This window comes from Camelus bactrianus, chromosome X, assembly GCF_048773025.1.
Source record: "Camelus bactrianus isolate YW-2024 breed Bactrian camel chromosome X, ASM4877302v1, whole genome shotgun sequence".
Taxonomy (NCBI): domain Eukaryota; kingdom Metazoa; phylum Chordata; class Mammalia; order Artiodactyla; family Camelidae; genus Camelus; species Camelus bactrianus.
In genome coordinates this window covers 76,747,236-76,765,111 of record NC_133575.1, presented here as the reverse complement: position 1 = coordinate 76,765,111, position 17,876 = coordinate 76,747,236, and positions in this window count along the sequence as shown.

The window sequence follows — 17,876 nt, the reverse complement described above, 5'->3', positions numbered from 1 at the left end:
AAAAATGAACTAAAATCCCTCCTCTGGGGTGTTTTTAAAGGTGAGTTTGTGAAGAGGGAGGTAAAACAGATCTTTCTGGAAGAAGTAAAAGTCTGGGAGCAGATCCAAATATGATTATTTGAAGGAAAACTAAACTAAGCTCGCTATACTGGATGTTTCTGTTAGAGTAAGGGTATGAGGACAGAAGTTTCCTGAAAATGTTAAGGTCAGGAGATGGAGACAGAATGTGGTTGATTGAACCAACTAAGTTCCCTCCACTGAGATTTCTGTGGATGAGGGGATAAAGATGAAGTTATCTGGAAGAAGTAAAGGTCATTGGGTCAGCTCAGAACTTGATTAGATAACAATGAATTAAACAGCTCACTTCACAGAGAGTTTCTGTATTGGGGCTGGGAAGAGCACAGAACATTCTGGGAAAAGTAAATGTCTGGAAGCAGTTTGTAACATTGTTGGTTGAAAGCCATCTGAGCTAAGCTTGCTCCCCCCTGGGGTATTTCTGATAAAGTGAGAGTATGAGCACAGAACCTGCTAGAAGAAATAATCTGTCTCCACTTTGGGTTTCTGTGAGGGTGGAGGCAAGGGGAATGAGGACAGAAACTCTGAGCAAAGGAACAATCTGGAGACAGATCCAAACATGACTGGTTGAAGGAGAACTGATCTAAGCTGGGTATGCTTGATATAGAGAGGTTGCAAGACAGAACTTTCCAGAGGAAGTAAAGGCCAGGAGGTGAGGTCTGCTCAGTTATCCTCCTGACATCTCTATCTGAGCTCTTCTTCTTCCAGAATGTTCTTTTTTCATTCCCTCACCCTTGCAGGATCATCCAGGGGTGGGGGATATTTTATTTCTCCCTCGACCAGCATTAATTGAGACCAATTACCCTTACTCTGGTTTCCCCTTGGTTCACAGACTCTAAGTGGGTCCAGCTCTGACTATCTAAGCAATATTTGTATGAAAAGAGTAAGTTGAATAATTTTATTTCAAAGAATTAAAGCCAAGTAACTTTCTTTTTCCCAATATCTCTAAAGAAAATAAAAAATAAAAACAAGGCTGGCTTTATGCTTGTCATTAAAAATATTTTTTTCTCCACTTTCAAATATTCTTTGAGATTCAAAGAATGAATATAATTATTTATCCAGAATGTAATGGTGACTTCTACTCCCCAAAATGCTTCTTTAAAGCTAATTGCTGAGATAATAAATGACACTTTTTTTTCAGTTGTGGAAAAAAGTTTGTTGTAAATACTCAGTTGTGAATATTTTGAGATAATTGTAGGTTCACACGTGGTTGTAAGAAGTAATACAGAGAGAGCTCATGTATACTTTACTCAGTTTCCTTGAATAGTAACATCTTACAAAACTATAGTGTAATACCACAGTCAGGATTTTGGCATGATCCCATCCACTGATGTTAATTATTCAGATATCCTCAGTTTCACTTGTACTCTTTCTCGTGTCTGTGTTTGCACACAGTTGTGTCCCATGGATAGGTTCCTGTATCCACTATCACAGACAAGATACAAAACAGTTCCATTACCACATGGATCTCTCCTGTTTGTAACAATTTCTGCTTTGCCCATACCTTGAGCTGGCCCTAAATCCTGTCAACCACTAATCTGCTTTCCATCTCTATGATTTTTGTCATTTCAAGAACATTGTATAAAAGGAATCATATAGCCCATAATCTTTTAGAATTGACTATTTTCACTCAGTATAATTCTTTGGAGATTTATCCAGGTTGTTCTGTGTATCAATAGTTTGTTCCATGTTATGGCTGGTAATATTCCAGTATATGGAGGAACCAAAATTTGTTTATGCAGTCACCCACTGGAGTACATCTGGGTGGTCTCCTCTTTTTTGACAATTATGAATTAAGCTATGGATATTTGTGTACAGGCTTTGTGTGTGACAGTAAGTTTTCGGTTTTGTAGGATAAATGCCCAGGTGTGTGATTGTTGGGTTGTATGATAGGTTTATTTTTAGTTTTATAAGAAATTGCCAGACTCTTCCAGTAAATAACACTTTAAGCTGACTGCATGTTAGTTTTATCTTTGGGGATAACTCTAGTTTGAGAAAGATTTTGAGACCATATTTCCAGAATTTTAAAGAATGTTATGCAGGATAAGAGTTTTTAGTTTTCTTCACATCATGCTCAAATCTCAAACACAAAAGGACACGGACCCTGTACAGATGGATGGATTTATTAATTTTATAAATGTTATGTGCATGTACTTTATATTTAGAAAGAGGATTCATTCAGAAAATCATCATGGTAAGTCTATCATTAATTGTTTTGTTTGTTTGTTTGTTTTCTGTTTTTGCTTGTTTTTTTGCAGAAGGAGGTAGTTAGGTTTTTTGGGGTTTTTTTAATTAAAACTTTTTTCTTTCCTCAAAGTATTTTTAATAATAGCTATATTAAAGTATATGCTGGCTCAAACATAATGGAGGTACTGGGGACTGAACCCAGGACCTCGTGCATGCTAAGCATGCACTCTACCACTGAGTTATACCCTCCCTCCCATCATTAATTGTTTTTAAGGAAAATATATATTGAAGTTTAAAGGATACTGACAAAAAAGAGTTGTTGAATATAAGTGTTTTATATTTTCGATCAATTCTAGGGTCTTTGTCATTTTATCACATAACCCTATGTTGTCACTAAGAGTAACAGAAATAAGATTCATTTCTGAAAAAGCTTAATAAAATGCTACAGAATATGAGCAGTTTTATATAGTAAAAAGAGAGAAAGCAATTTAAAAAATCAGTTTCAGATGAGTAATGACCACACTAATAAAAGCTCAGCCAAAATGAATTGTCCCAAGATATTGTGTATTTTTTTAACAGTTCCAATGATCTAAAGCTTTTCTTATAATTAAATGAGTTTTCTCTCATTTTTATATTTGAAGATCTTATAATTTTAATATTTCTTCTACAATTTTATTCAAGAAATCACTGGTGAATTTATACTGAACAGAGTTTAAATCACGTTCAGATAAATGCAATCACAAGAAATATTTTCAGATAAGAGTGATTTCACAGTTGGAATTTTTTTTTTTTTTTTTTTTTTTTTACTGAAGTAGAGTCAGTTTACAATGTTGCATCAACTTCTGGTGCACAGCATAATGTTTCAGTCATACATGTACATACATATATTCTGTTTTATATTCTTTTTCATTATAGGTTCTTACAAGATATTGAATATAATTCCCTGTGCTGTACAGTAGGACTTTGTTTATCTATTTTACATATAGTAGTTTATATCTCCTAATCCTAAACTCCTAATTTATCCCTCCCCTCCTTTCCCTTTGGTAACCATGTTTGTTTTCTATGTCTGTGAGTCTGTTTCTGTTTTATAAATGAGTTCATTTGTGTCTTTTGATTTTTTTTTTAGATTCCACATATGAGTGATAGCATATGTTATTTTTCTTTCTCTTTCTGGCTTATTTTACTTAGAATGACGACCTCCAGGTCCATCCATGTTGCTGCAAATGGCATTATTTTATTCTTTTTTATGGCTGAGTAATATATATATATATATATCTGACACCTTCTTTATCCATTCATCTGTCAATGGATATTTAGCTTGTTTCCATGTCTTGGCTATTGTATGGAAATATTTTTAAGATAGAATAATATGATTAAAGAAGTTTGTTTTACTATTACTTTAAAAGTGATTTTTCAGCATTTTGTCCTGGAATGGATACTGTTCTTGACAAACTGACTAGAAATGCCATTTTTCTTTCATTTGGAGGGAATTTCAATGTAGTTTAGGTATTAGGTGAAATGGAAAGATGAAGATCATTGACTCAAGAAAAGCAGTTGCTAAACAATATAATGTTAGTTTGGTCAAAAACATGTAAGCCCATATAGTGTATATATACATGCTTAAAGGAAGTTAAGCATATGCACTAGAGTTGACACAGGGGATCTCTGGAGGTGGCAGTGTGAAAATACAGTTTTTAAGTTTTGCTTATTTGCCTTTTCTAATTTTCAAGAATGCATATACTACTTCTGTAATAATAAATGGTATTTTTTAACTGATTACAAACTGAAATATATGGAACATATTATGCCTCTTAGCTGCTAGGTTTTTGTTTTTGTTTTTAATCAGGCTTTGATTTTTTTATTGCAATTTTAGGTTCATAGCAAAATCGAGAGGAAAGTACAGACATTTCTCATATATCCCCTGTCCCTACACATGCATAACTTCCCCTGTTATCCACATTCCCTACCAGAGTGGTATATTTGTTACAAATGATGAACCTACATTGACGTGTCACCAACACCCCAAGTCCATTGTTTACATTAGGGTTCACTCTTGGTGTTGTATGTTCTATGGACTTGGATAAATGTATAATAACATGTATCTACCATTTTACCACACAGGGTATTTTCATCACCCTAAAAATCCTCTGTACTTCTCCTATTCACTTCCCCCTAACCACTGATCTTTTTACTGTCTCCATAGTTTTTTGCCTTTTCCAGAATGTCATAGAGTTGGAGTCATACAGTATGTAGCCTCTTCGGATTGGCTTCTTTCACTTAACAACATGCATTTACGTTTCTCCATGTCTTTTCATGGTTCGATAGCTCATTTTTTTTTTAATTCTGAAAAATATTCCATTGTCTGGATGTACCAGTTTATTTATCCTTTCACCTACTGAAGGATATGATTTAGTTTTTTACCAACAGTGAAAAAATAAACACAGGATATCAAATTAAAAGAATGTTTTTACGAGTTTAGCCAACGTGTTGGTTTTTGTAAATGTATCAGTTTTCCTGTTAACATTTGGAACAGGAAATGTTCCATTTTCATTTGCTCCTTTGCAGAGAAGACTTTTAGAAGTGCTTTTTTATTTTGGCTTTTTTGGTCTGCTGGCTTACATTTTGTTTTCAATGGTGAGTCTGCTTTGTGCTTATTGAATATAAATAGAATATACCAGTACAGTTAGACTATACCTACACTAGCTTAGAACAAACAAGGTGGGGCTTGGGGGGTGGGTTTTACCTGCTTAAACAGCTTAGCATTGACTTGAATTATCTTGAAATATTGCTTTAAGTGCAACCACATAGATTTTCTTTAACTTGAAGCCTGTTCATCAATATCCCACAAAAGAATCCCTTATTTAATTCAATAAATATATATTAATTGACTGCTAACTCTGTGCCTGGATCTTTCTAGGTGCTTTGGAAGCATCAGTGTATAAACCAGATCAAAATACTTGCCCTTACAGAGTTAACATTCTAGTGGAGGGAGACAGACAGTAAACAGAATGCCTCAGTACATTTTATTATATGTCCTAAAGCTAAGGGCTTTAGGAAACAACAAAGCAGGGTGAGGGGATCTGAAGCACAGGGATGAGGGTGATATTTTATTTTATTTTATTTTATTTTATTTTATTTTATTTTATTTATTTTTTACTTTAATTTTAAAAATTTGCATATAATTTTTAAAGGTTACTTTCCTTTTAGATTTATTACAAAATATTGGCTATATTCCCTGTGCTGTACAATACATCCTTGAGCCTGTCTTAACCCAGTAGTCTGTGCCTTCCATTCCCCCATCACTATATTGTCCCTCTACCCTCCCCACTGGTGACCACCAGTTTGTTCTCTATATTTGTGGATCCGCTTCTTTTATGTTATATTCACTAGTTTGTTGTATCTTTTAGATTCCACATATAAGCAATCTCATATAGTATTTATCTTTCTCTGTCTGACTTATTTCACTTAGCATAATGCCCTCCAAGTCTATCCTTGTTGCTGCAAATGACAACACTTCATGCTTTTTTCTGGATGAGTAATACTCCATTGTATAAATATATCACATCTTCTGTATCCTTTCATCTGTCAATGGAGACTGAGGTTGCTTCCATGTCTTGGCTATTGTAAATAATATTTCTATGAACATTGGGGTGCATGTATCTTTTTGAATTAGTGTTTTTGTTTTTTCTAGATACACAGAGGGTGAAATTTTAAATAGAGTGGTCAGGATACACCAAACTGAGCTGACATGCAAGAAAAGCCCCAGAGAAGGTGAGGAGTGAGCCATACAAGTATGGGGGAAGGAAAATTTCAGACAGAGAAGCAGGTCTTATGTGGGGAGCATTCCTCATGAGTTAGAGGAGCGTGGCAGAGTCCAGTGTGGCTGGAGTGGAGCGAGCATGGGAGGGATAGAGATTTAGAGGATGTGGTCACAGAGATAGTCCTGTAGATCCTTGGAGGCCATTTTGTAGGGTCCTTGTCTTTTACTCATAGTGAGATGGGAGCCATTGACGTGAACAGGGCAATGGCATGATCTGACTTAGATTATCGATGGGATAACAGTGGCTGCTGAAAAGAGGCCAAGGCAGAAGCAGGGTGACCAGTCGTGGCAGTGACCCAGGAGGTCACTGGCGGCAGCAGGGAGAGTAGTCAGAAGAGGTCAGATCTTGAAATATTTTGAAGATAAAGTCAACACGATTAACTGAGATCAGAAAGACTGAAGGTAGAGCTGGTTAGAGGGATAAAATAGAGTGCTGCTGTGGGCATGGTAAGTGTAATTGTTAGACATCAAATTTTTGGGGTGTTTTGGGGGGCTTGTTTGTTTGTTTTGAAGGGAAGGTAATTAGGTTTATTTATTTATTTTTCAGGGAGGTACTGGGGATTGAACCTAGGACCTTGTGCATGCTAGGCATGCACTCTACCACTGAGTTCTACCCTCCCCACTTAGACATCAAATCTTATTTCCATCATCAGTACCAATGAGCTCCAAGCACTGACTGTGGGGGAGGAAGTGGTAGGTACAAGAACTATAGAAAACATTTTCTTAATAGCCAGTGTACTTGAAAAGTAAGAGGATCAGGGTGTACACATACAGTTACAACCTTTTCTAACACTCAACATTTATTTATTCTTCAACTGGAGAAACACTGATTGAAGCACTACTAGATGCTCAATATTGGTGCTAGGGAAATTGGGGGTGAACTGCCTAGTTATTTCTTGGACTCACTACTCACTAGTCGCTTAGTCCCACTGTACCCCAGGTTACCATCCAGCAAATAAGGATAATAAATAATACATACCTCCCAGGGATGTTGAGAGGATTAAATGAGATAATCATTTGTAAAGCATTTAGAACAACACATGATCAACACTCTACCTGTTATTCATTGTTTTCATCAAAGCCTCTCTTCTCCTTTCCAGTGTATCCTCTCCCCTAGCCAATCCAAACACAAACAGAAAAGAATACCTGTAACAGGCATGATGGGTACAGTCAGCATACACACACCATACACCAAGATCAAAACTCATGCAGTCTAGAACCTCAGGCTAGTTCCTATTGCTATGCCTGATCATCACACTGCCTAGATACCTGCAAGATAATTTTTCAGACTCATGTACATATGCAAAAAAGAGCTAAGGGGACTTGTAGAACTTTTCAGACTCCCTGTTGATCAAGAACCTCTTCTGTAGTCACCAGTACCTAGAGATCACTGCCTCATTCACTGAGACTGAGTACTCCTGCTGGTGCTCTCTGAATCAGCACAGAGAGCAGGCTATCAGACAGGTGCCCTTTGTGTCCTACCCCAGCTAGGCTATTGTGTGACCCACCCCATCTGTTCTAGTCCCCATCTCCTGGCTTCAATTCTGCTGTTTCCTTATTTAAACCCAGTTTGAACCTGAACGCTTAAATGCTGACCTGTGACCATCTGATCAGATTCACTGCAATCTATGCCTGGCCACCTGGTCCCACGAATGCTGAATCCAAATTTGGGTTGTGACATTCAATGTGGCCTGATGCTATAAACTCAGAGTTTGGCTTCTCTTTCCAGAAAATGAAAACAACGTGTGTTTTATTTTTCCCTTTTGAACCAGCCTCCTGTCCATCATCACTTTCTAGGTTTTGCATTATTTTTCTGGTTATTCTGCAAGTCTCATCTGTGAGTGTTGAAGGTGTTAAGATACAGTGCAGTTGTGGTTTGAGAAAGTGTGAGAACACTTACCGTCTCCTGAAAAGTGTCAAGGCTTTTAGTAATGATAATAATATCAACAGTAATGATGACCAGCGTTTACTGAGTGCTTATCATATATTTTACCAATACTGTGTTACATCCTTTACATTCATTATTATCTCAATGACTGTGAGGTAAATATTACTTTCTCCCTTTTATAGATGAAGAAACTATAAACTTTTAAGATTTGCATTAGTCAGAGAAAAAGTGACAGAGCATAAACTCAAGTTTTTCTGGGTCAAAACTGGTACTTTTTCTTTTTAATTTTTTGAGGGGGAGGTGATTAGGTTTATTTATTTTTATTCATATATATATATTTTTTTTAATGGAGGTACTGGGGATTGAACTCAGGACCTCATGCATGCTAAGCACACACTCTTATAACTGAGCTACACCCTCCTCCCTAAGGCTGGTACTTTTAAAGTTTATCAAGACTATGGACTTCTTCAATCTTTTCTCCCTTATAGTTTTTGTTGGATATACAGTGCATTCATTATCTTATAGTTATTCTTCCACATTTGGTGAATATCGTGGGCCAAAAAGCCTCTTTGTAAGTGTTCAGCAGTCCTTGCCCTTTAACTAAAACCAAGACCTTATATTTTCATAGAGCTTTGCAACTTCAAAATACTTTCGCATCCTATCACTTTTAATCCTCAGAATGCCTTTTGTGGTGATCAAGACATGGATGGCTTGTTACCCCCGTTATCTAAATAAATAAACCCAACTCTAGAGAGGTTAAATGACCTGTACAAGGTCTCATGACTGGTAAAGTGGCTAGACAGGTTAAAATCAGGTTTCCTGACCATTCATAAACTTCCTAGAAGTTCTAGCTGTTAACTAGTGGTTGAAAATTATTAGAATTTATCATTTCTGAACACAAATTGTAGAGGTTCATGGCTTTCTTTCCAGGAAAGCATCCACTATCAAGAACAAGATATTAACAAAGTGTCAAAGATCATCTTCTTTCCTCTTTGTTCTTGACTTGAGGGTTGTGAATTTAAAGGATGTGTGTTAGTGCGCTAGGGCTGTTATAGCAAAAGTCCACAGACTGGGTGACTTAAACAACAGATTTTTACTTTCTACCAGTTTTGCAGGCTATAAGTCCAAGTTCATGGCATCAGCAGGGTTCATTTTCCTGAGGCCTCTCTCCTTGGCTTGCAGGTAGCTGTCTTTTGCTGCATCCTCACATGGCCTTTTCTCTGTGAGTGCACATTCCTGGTGTCTCTTCCTCTGCTTAAAAGGACATCAATCCCATTGGATTTGGGCCCCATCCTTATGACCTCATTATCCTCTTTAGAGGCCCTATTTCTCAATATAGTCACATTCTGAGGTTCTGGAGGTCAGGACTTTAATATATGAAATTTGGAGGGAATTAATTCAGTCCACAACATGGGGTTTCTTATTAAGCAAATGCTCCTTCATCTGATGGATTTGAGAGCTATAATCACATTTAAGAAGTCCCAGCATCGTATGAAACCCTGTATAAAATCAGAGACATCTCACAAAGCCTTAAGTTTGAAACAGTTTTTTGAAATGAAGAATCCTGATAAACAGATAAACACAGGCTTGATCCTATACGTGTTGCTAGAAATAACAAGAAGGAAGGAGGAATTTAGAAACACCTAGATTACCTAGGGGAAAACAGAATTCTCAAACCTTTGAAATATACAACAAAAGTTATAGTAAACAACGTCAGAAGTTTCCCAGTTAATCTCTGAAGCAAGTTTATATGTTACTAGACTTATTACTTCTACAGGGGGCTTAATTCTCTTTTATTGAAGTCTAGTTGATTTACAATGTTGTGTTACTTTCTGGTGTACAGAACAGTGATTTAGTTATATATATATATATATATATTCCTTTTCATATTCTTTTTCATTATAGGCTATTACAAGGTATTGAATATAGTTCCCTGTGCTATCCAGTACGTCCTTATTGTTTATCTATTTTATATATAGTAGTGTGTATATCTACAGGGTGCTTATATTTTGACTGATTGCTTATTTGGAGTTATCACTTTTAACAAACTATTATCTTCGTTCATAACTGGAGTTTAGAATGGGTCAGACCAAGGTTGACTGGAAGCCAGATCTGACTGATTACTAGAAGGGCTAGACAGGAATTTGGGATATGAGAATATAAGGTGAGATCCTAGGAGGTCTGCCACTTAATTCTGACAAACAATACAGAAACAAACAGCAGCAAATTAGCCTCAAGTGGACCTTCAGTAGGCATTACTAAGCCAGCAATAGGACCTGGGTTTTCATATAGAGCCGAGGTTCTGCCAGGACTCAGGGATCAGTCGGAATTCTAGATTTGGAGGAGTGATGTAGAAACCCAGGCAGTGACTTATATACTCAGGCAGAGGATCGAGATCAAATTATAGGAACGAGGCCACCTATTAGAATCTGATACACAAAAAATTGGATGAGAACCAGAAGACAGGTCGGCATGGGGACACCAGCACAGTGGCCTGATTTTGAGCAGATAAGCTATTGGCTGGCCTAGGGCTCCCTTTCTTCCTCCTGCCCAGGAGCCTAATCACTGTCAAAGACTGAGGTAGCTTTAAACCTCGATTCGAGAGTTAAAAGGCTCAGAAAGCTGTAGGTGCAAGGGACATGGTACACCATTTCTCCGTATAGGATAACAAATGTCATTGCCACCTGCTTATTTTGTCTTTGCATTATGTTAATCTGGTCTAGCAGCAAAATGTTTTTAAAATGCTATAAGACAAGTATTGTTCTGACAGTGTTGAATCGATTCATCATTTTCTTTTACGAGAGTATATCACTGGCCTATGATAGAGCTTGTCCTAGCAATTGTACTTCCTTAAGACAGCCCTATATAGTTCTGCTACCGTGACCAGTTGTCAGCCCACCGTAGGGGCAGCGATTTCATCCATCATCAGCATTCACATAAAGATTTAAGTCTCACTAAATAGCAGAAAGTCTGTGCTCCTCACTTTTCCCCAGGACAAATTTAAGAAGAAGGAACGCAATTAAGAACCACCTAGATCACCTAAGGCGGAAAATTTTAAAAATAATAGAAGTTGATTTCTGTGATAGATGTTACCCTGGGGCTAGATTGAAGCAATGTAGCCTCCCTGGGGCTTCGTTCGTCCACCACCTGGAAGTGTCAGTTGGTACAGATTGTAGCAGACTGTCTGCTTAAAGGCATTGGCCACATGGAGCCCGTGACATCTGTGAGTTTTGGTCTTTAATGACTGTGTACTTGATTCTAGTTCTGAGATGTGTATTTATCCAGCATGGGAGATAGTTAAAAAGTGATATTTTTAAAAAAGTAAATTACATCCCTGTGCTCGCATTTACTGTGTGTCACTTTTAGTCAGTGTTTTACAAATAATATATCAAAGTTAGTAATAGAGAATGTAATTGGACTTCTTATTCGACATTTGAGTAGAAGAGTTAAGATAGACCCCGAAGGGGGCATCCAGACATCATTTTGCCCAGTGTTACAGGTTGAATTGCGCACCCCCATTCCCCCTCAGATATGTTGAAGCCCAATCCCTGGTACCTGCAACGTGACGTTATTTGGAAATAAGGTCTTTGCACATGTCATCAAATTAAGATGAGGTCATAATGGATGACCAGGGTACTTATAAGAGGAACATTTGGACACACACAGACACAAGGAAGACGGCCATGTGAAGACAGAGGCAGAGATTGGAATTATGCTCCCACAAGCCAAGGAAAGCCTGGGGCCACCAGAAGTCGGAGGAGGCAAGGAAGGATGCACCTGTAGAGGCTGCAGAGGGAGAATGGCCCTGCCTACACCTTGATTTCAGACTTCTGGCCTCCAGGACTTTGAGGGAAAAAGATTCTTTAGTTTCAAGCCACCTTGTTAGGGGTGCTTTTTTTCAAGCAGCCCTTGGAAGTGTATACATTGTTTTGCATCTCTGGTCAGGATTGTATTTATTTATTTATTTTTCTTTTTTTTAAATTGAGGTATAGTGGGTTTACAATGCTAGTGGGTGTACAGCATAGTGATTCAGTTTTATATATATCTATATTCTATATAGATATATATTCTTTTTCACTATATGCTATTACAAAATATTGAATATAGTTCCCTGTGCAGGATTGTATTTAAACAAGGTCAGTTAGATTTTAGAGCGTGACAGGCAGTTTTTTAAACTTTATTTTTTCTTTTTATTTATATTTTTAAATTATTATTTTTAATCTCCCCCCCCCTATTTTTAAATTGAAGTATAGCTGATTTATAATGTTGTATTAGTTTCTGGTATACAGCATAGTGATTCAGATATACATACATATATATACACATTTTCTTTTTCAGATTCTTTTTCATTACAGCCTACTACAAGGCATTGAATATAGTTCCCTGTGCTATACAGTAGGACCTTGTTTTTGTAATCCATTCTGTACATAGTAGTTTGTATCTGCCAAGCAGTTTTTAAGATTTTGGGCTACTGGTGAGTTTTGAGGTTTGGCTTCTTCGAGTGGGGATGCCACAGAGACTTCAGCTACCACATAAAATTAAATTCAGGAAAATTGTACTTGAATAACTCAGGGAACCTAACAGAGTTTCTTGGGTGAATGACTGGGTTTGGGGAACTGCTGTCTTTTTATTTTTGTATTTTTTTTTTCATTTTTTGTTTATTTATTTTTCTTGAAGTATTTGCCATGTTGTGTTAGTTTTAGGGGTACAGCAAAGTGATTCAGTTATACTTATACATATATTGTTTTTGTTTTTAATTTCTTGTTTATGTATATCTCAGAAATATTTAAAGCATCAAAAGGGGAGAGTCAGCCTTTTCAACCACTCTGGTTATGTTTGATATTAACTGATTCAAAATGTGGGAATAATGCTGTGTATGGAATTAGCTGGTTAGCTTTTGTGCAAGTTTCAAATCCATGAGTGGCAATCTGGGCTATATATTTCACCCAGTAAGGTTTTTAGCTACCAGCTATTATAGATTCTAGCACAGATTCTGCTAAAATCTTAGAAAATAAAAAATCATTATTGTTTTAATCCGTGATAGATTTATTAGCAGATTGATATCAGTGATCAGTCGATTCTCACCATTTCTTTAGAAAGGTCTGTTATGGGAGTGTTCATAGTAACATTAGAAATGAACAGTTGAGGTCCTTGTGTTGCAGGAAAATGGGGCATGAAAGGATGGCCAGGTTCCAGTCTCAGCTGAGTCCCTGGGATGTGCCCCCATCAAGTGCAGGTCCTTCATTTCATGCAGGAAAGAATTCAAGAGTGAGCTATAGTAGAGTGAAGGTAGATTTACTCAGAGAGATGTACACTCCATAGACAGGGTGCAAGCCATCTCCAAAGGTGAGAGAGAGAAAAGAGAGAGAGGCTTAGGAGATACGCATTCCATAGACAGAATGTGGGCCATCTTGAGAGGCAGCCTCAGAGTACAGGGTCATCTAGGAAAGTGAGATCAGCCATGAGGTGTGGGGGTGGTTAGTTTTTATGGGCTGGGTAATTTCATATGCTAAAGAGTGGGAGGATTATCCCAACTATATTGCAGAAGGGGCATGGATTTCCACAAATTTGGCCACTGCCCACTTTTTGGCCTTTTATGGTCAGCCTGGGAACTGTCATGGCACCTGAAAGAGTGCTTTTTAGCCTGCTAATGTATTACAGTGAGCCACTAATGAGGCTCAAGGTCTACTGGAAGTTGAATCTTTTGCCATCTTAGGCTGAGTTGGTTCTAACCAGTTTATGTTGTATCCTCAATTGCTATGTCATTCTTTTAATGGTTGTGTCCTGCCCTCTTCCCTCCTGTCTCACTTGTATTACCAATGTTAAGACCTCTTAAGATAGTAGTCAAGAACATGGTGGTTAATCCCATAATTTCATTTTTCATTTTTTTGGCAGACACAAAAAGACAGAAATGTAAAGCCTCATCCTACAGAAGTATTCTTTCTTTGTCATATTCTGACTTTCAGCACCTTATGCTTTGAAACAGTGGCAGTGTTTTGGTATAGGACACATATGGGCCTTTTTTTTTTTTTTTTTTTTTTTTTTTTTGCCATTTCCATTACTTTGCTTTTCTGGCCATCACTGCTCATAACACCAGGTGTTCCCACAGATCCACACAGGTGGGCAGTTCACTCATTCAGAAATGACACGGAGTTAGAATTTTCAGAAAGTCAGGGGATAAGAATTTGCTAGAGATTTTCAGAAAGGCACCCTAATTAGTCTTAGAAATCATGCAAGTAGCACATTTACATTCACTTTTGTAGGGAATCAGTTTATGCAATAAATACAACTAGGAATTAAACTAGATATTTATTAGGATTTTGCAGAAAGAAATTAGAACCTTTATATATTTCAGAAGCTTGCAAATCTGACACCCAGTGTTCCCAGATACAGATATTTTCCATTCAGCATTACTGATAATTGGATAACAAAACCTATATTTTCAAACTGCAATGACAGAATCATATTAGAAGAAGTTATTGCAATATGAACATTTCTGTATTTTTTTATTTTTACTTAGAATGTGACTATAATCACAGTCTTGTTAGAAAAGATATGAGCTGATGTGATTTATACCTAGAGAAAAGTGAAAGCCAAGTGAGTTGGGACAGTCAGAAGCCCAGGAATGGGTATGAGATTATTTAAACTCTCTGAAAGCAAGAGACAAGTAGTGGAAGAGGGGCAAGAAATTCAGTGCCCACACTTTGACAGTATCTGTAAATAATGGTATACATGCTCTTTCTGTTGTTATTATTTAAAGCCAGCTAGTAGACAGGTGCTATAAAAACAGCTGGCCCGGACAACTGTTTTTTTCACTTCTAAAGCTTTCTGAACATTTTTAATGGCAAGATCCAGGATCTCGGCGACTATATATACAAATATTGATCATAGACATCACATACACCCACATACACTCTTAGTCTCCAGAGGTTTTTTTTTTAATCTCATTTAATTGAGAATACTGTGCATATAATTTATCATTTAATCGATGGAAAAATTAGCCCCCAAGCAGGATTTAGTCTAAGTCCCATTTTGCCTATGTTAAAATCAACCAATGTAAACATAACCTATAATTACAGAGTTTTGGATTTATAAGGGACCAGAGAAACAATCAATCTTAACCCTTTCTTTTTATATTTTCATTCATCCTTTGGACAAATTATTAAATGCCTACTATGTGCTAGGCTCATTAATAGATGTTAGGGGATAATTTAATGGATAGTCTTGGTCCTCAAAAATCTCATAATCCGGGGAAGTGCCTCTGAGACTTTAATATGTATACAGATCAGCTGGGAAATGCTGTTAAAATGCAGACCTTATTCCATAATCCAGTCAGTCTAGAGTGGGGCCTGAGAGTCTGCATTTCTAACAAGGTTTTAGGTGAGGCCCACGCTGGTGGACCACACTTTGAGATACAAGAGTTTAGAGGGTGAATATGTGACAAATAGGACTAATATCACACAACAAACTAATGATAGAACTGATACTCCTGACTCTTAACCCAGGGCCCCTTCTATTCCTCCACATTACTCTGAAGATCAGAGTTCACGTATTATTTGGCTTACAAGTCACCCACACATTTAAAGTGCTTATAATCACTGAACTTAGTTGCCAATTTCAGTTTGCATTGGAAGATGTATTGAATAGAGTATGCTTGGAGAGGTGGCCCTTCCACAGAAATTCTAGAGCCCAGGAGAAAGATACCCAAATCCAAGAAAGATCCACAGTGTGAGTAGACACAGTCCATTACTGCATGCACTCATTTGTGCAAGAAACATTTATTCACAGGCTATTCTACGCATTGATGATAATCTTTCCCCACTTCTATACCCATAATGCATTGTACAGTGCTAAGAACACACAAAAAAATGCCAATGAGGTCCTTTTGGATGAATTCTAGCACTGAGTAGATATTATAGAAGATCCAATGCACTGTTTGAGCCCTCTCCAGAAGGAATCTGAGCTCTAGTTGTGCCTAATTTTTTTACATCATTCCCAGAGAATCATTCCTACATCTGAGCAAGATTATGATCTTGTCATATAAACTATTAGTAAGTACCAGAGGAATCTGAAGTTATGGAAAGTTAAGTGTAGATTGGGACTCATCAGAAGTCTTTAGAAAGTACAGGAAAATTGAGCTAAAGTATAAAGAGATTGGAGGATTTGGGGATTGACTGGGGAGACACAGTGAGGATATTTAAAGCAGGGGAACCTCATGAATGAAGGTGCAGAGAAAGCACTGACTATGAGTTTAGTTGATGGTGTAGATTGACCCGGTATGGAGGAATTTGGAGTGTGGAGGTCCTAATGTTAAGGAAAACCATTATATCAATACAGGATGAACCTCCCTAAGAAATGTTCTCTAGAAACACACAATAGAAATGTATAACACAAAAGTTTTTACTTTGTTCTGACTTCTTGAATCATTATTCTAACATTAACATATTATCATCACCCTATTATCATTCAACTTAATTCTTTAGTTAGAAGTCTACTTAATCTATCATTAAGATGTAAAAAGTAATATGAACTATACTGCAACTTACAAATATTTCCCTTCAAAATGGGAGTGTAGCTTTAAGTAGGCTCTATAATATTCTATTATCCAGCTTTTTCTGATAGCAAAACAATCTTTTACATGCATAGCAGTCACCAACACTGTCTTATAATACATTAGAAGACCTTGACAGCTATCCGGTGCAATCTTAGATTTATAACTCTTCAGAGAATAAATGCATTGAACATTCTATACACTGTTTCTGCAGCATGTCTAAGGTTACTACTAAACCCTTAATGATGGAAAGATAATCAACAAAGATTTACGTTTTATTGTGAAAGTTTTAAACATAAATCTCTGCAAATTTCCATTTAACATATATTTGACCTATGAATGACTTAGAAGATTATGAGAAAGAGGAATGAGAGAGGGTAATTTACTTTCCCAGCATAAATTGAGGTGAAAATAACCCATTGATAATAGTCGGTGTCTTCTTAAATTCCTGAATGTGCTTTTCAGAATTTATTGTGAACTTGACTCAAATGCTTGTCAATCTTTAAGATTATTAATTACTTGGAATTCTCCAGGCCGCTTTCTCTGACTTTCCACTGACATATTCTATTTTCTTTCGTGAATGCATTTTTGCATCTTCCTGATCAAGCTTCTCCAATTTATTAGCACATGTGGAAATGCAGTTTTATCCCATCTAAAGAAGCAGCTGAGAAGCTACTCTTTGGGAATGACTGTGATGAGTATTTTGCACATTACGAAATAGATCATCTTGTTTGTGTACAGACAGTGTTGATCATCCAAGGCTCAAGCCATCCTATTTCTTCATATATTCTTCCTCTACTTTGGAGGTTACATTTCCTCACTCTGAGCTTACAAGATAGAAATCTCTTGGGTCCCTCCACCCTTTGTTTGCTTCCTTAAACTCTTGGCAGCTTCAGTTCTGTCTTTGGCAGCGGCTGGGGAGGCCTCTTTTTCAACCTTCCCTGACAGGCCCTGAGATAATTCTGGGAAGCTTGACTAACTTGCCCTTCTAACCTCCTAGTGCTTGCTTTCCTTTTGCAGATGTTTCGCTGTGCTTTTCATAACCATCAATGTATTTCAGATGAACCACTGTGGTTTACAGTTGCTGCCGCTTTTCTCATGCTCAGGTTCCAAACAAGTTTTAACAGCTGCTTAAGGAGGCTGGCAAAAAGCCTTGATTGCTAATTCTGTGCTAAACTGCTTTTCACAATGGGACATTCTATAATATTTGATACAGTCTTTAAAGGAAACGATTTCCACCTTATATTCTTACTGCTTGTATCATACTCATTCCCAGCTTTAAAAAGATTCCATGTCTGTACTTTCCTAAATGGGCTTGATTTTATTTAAAACTCTATAGATGAGATCAGGCACGT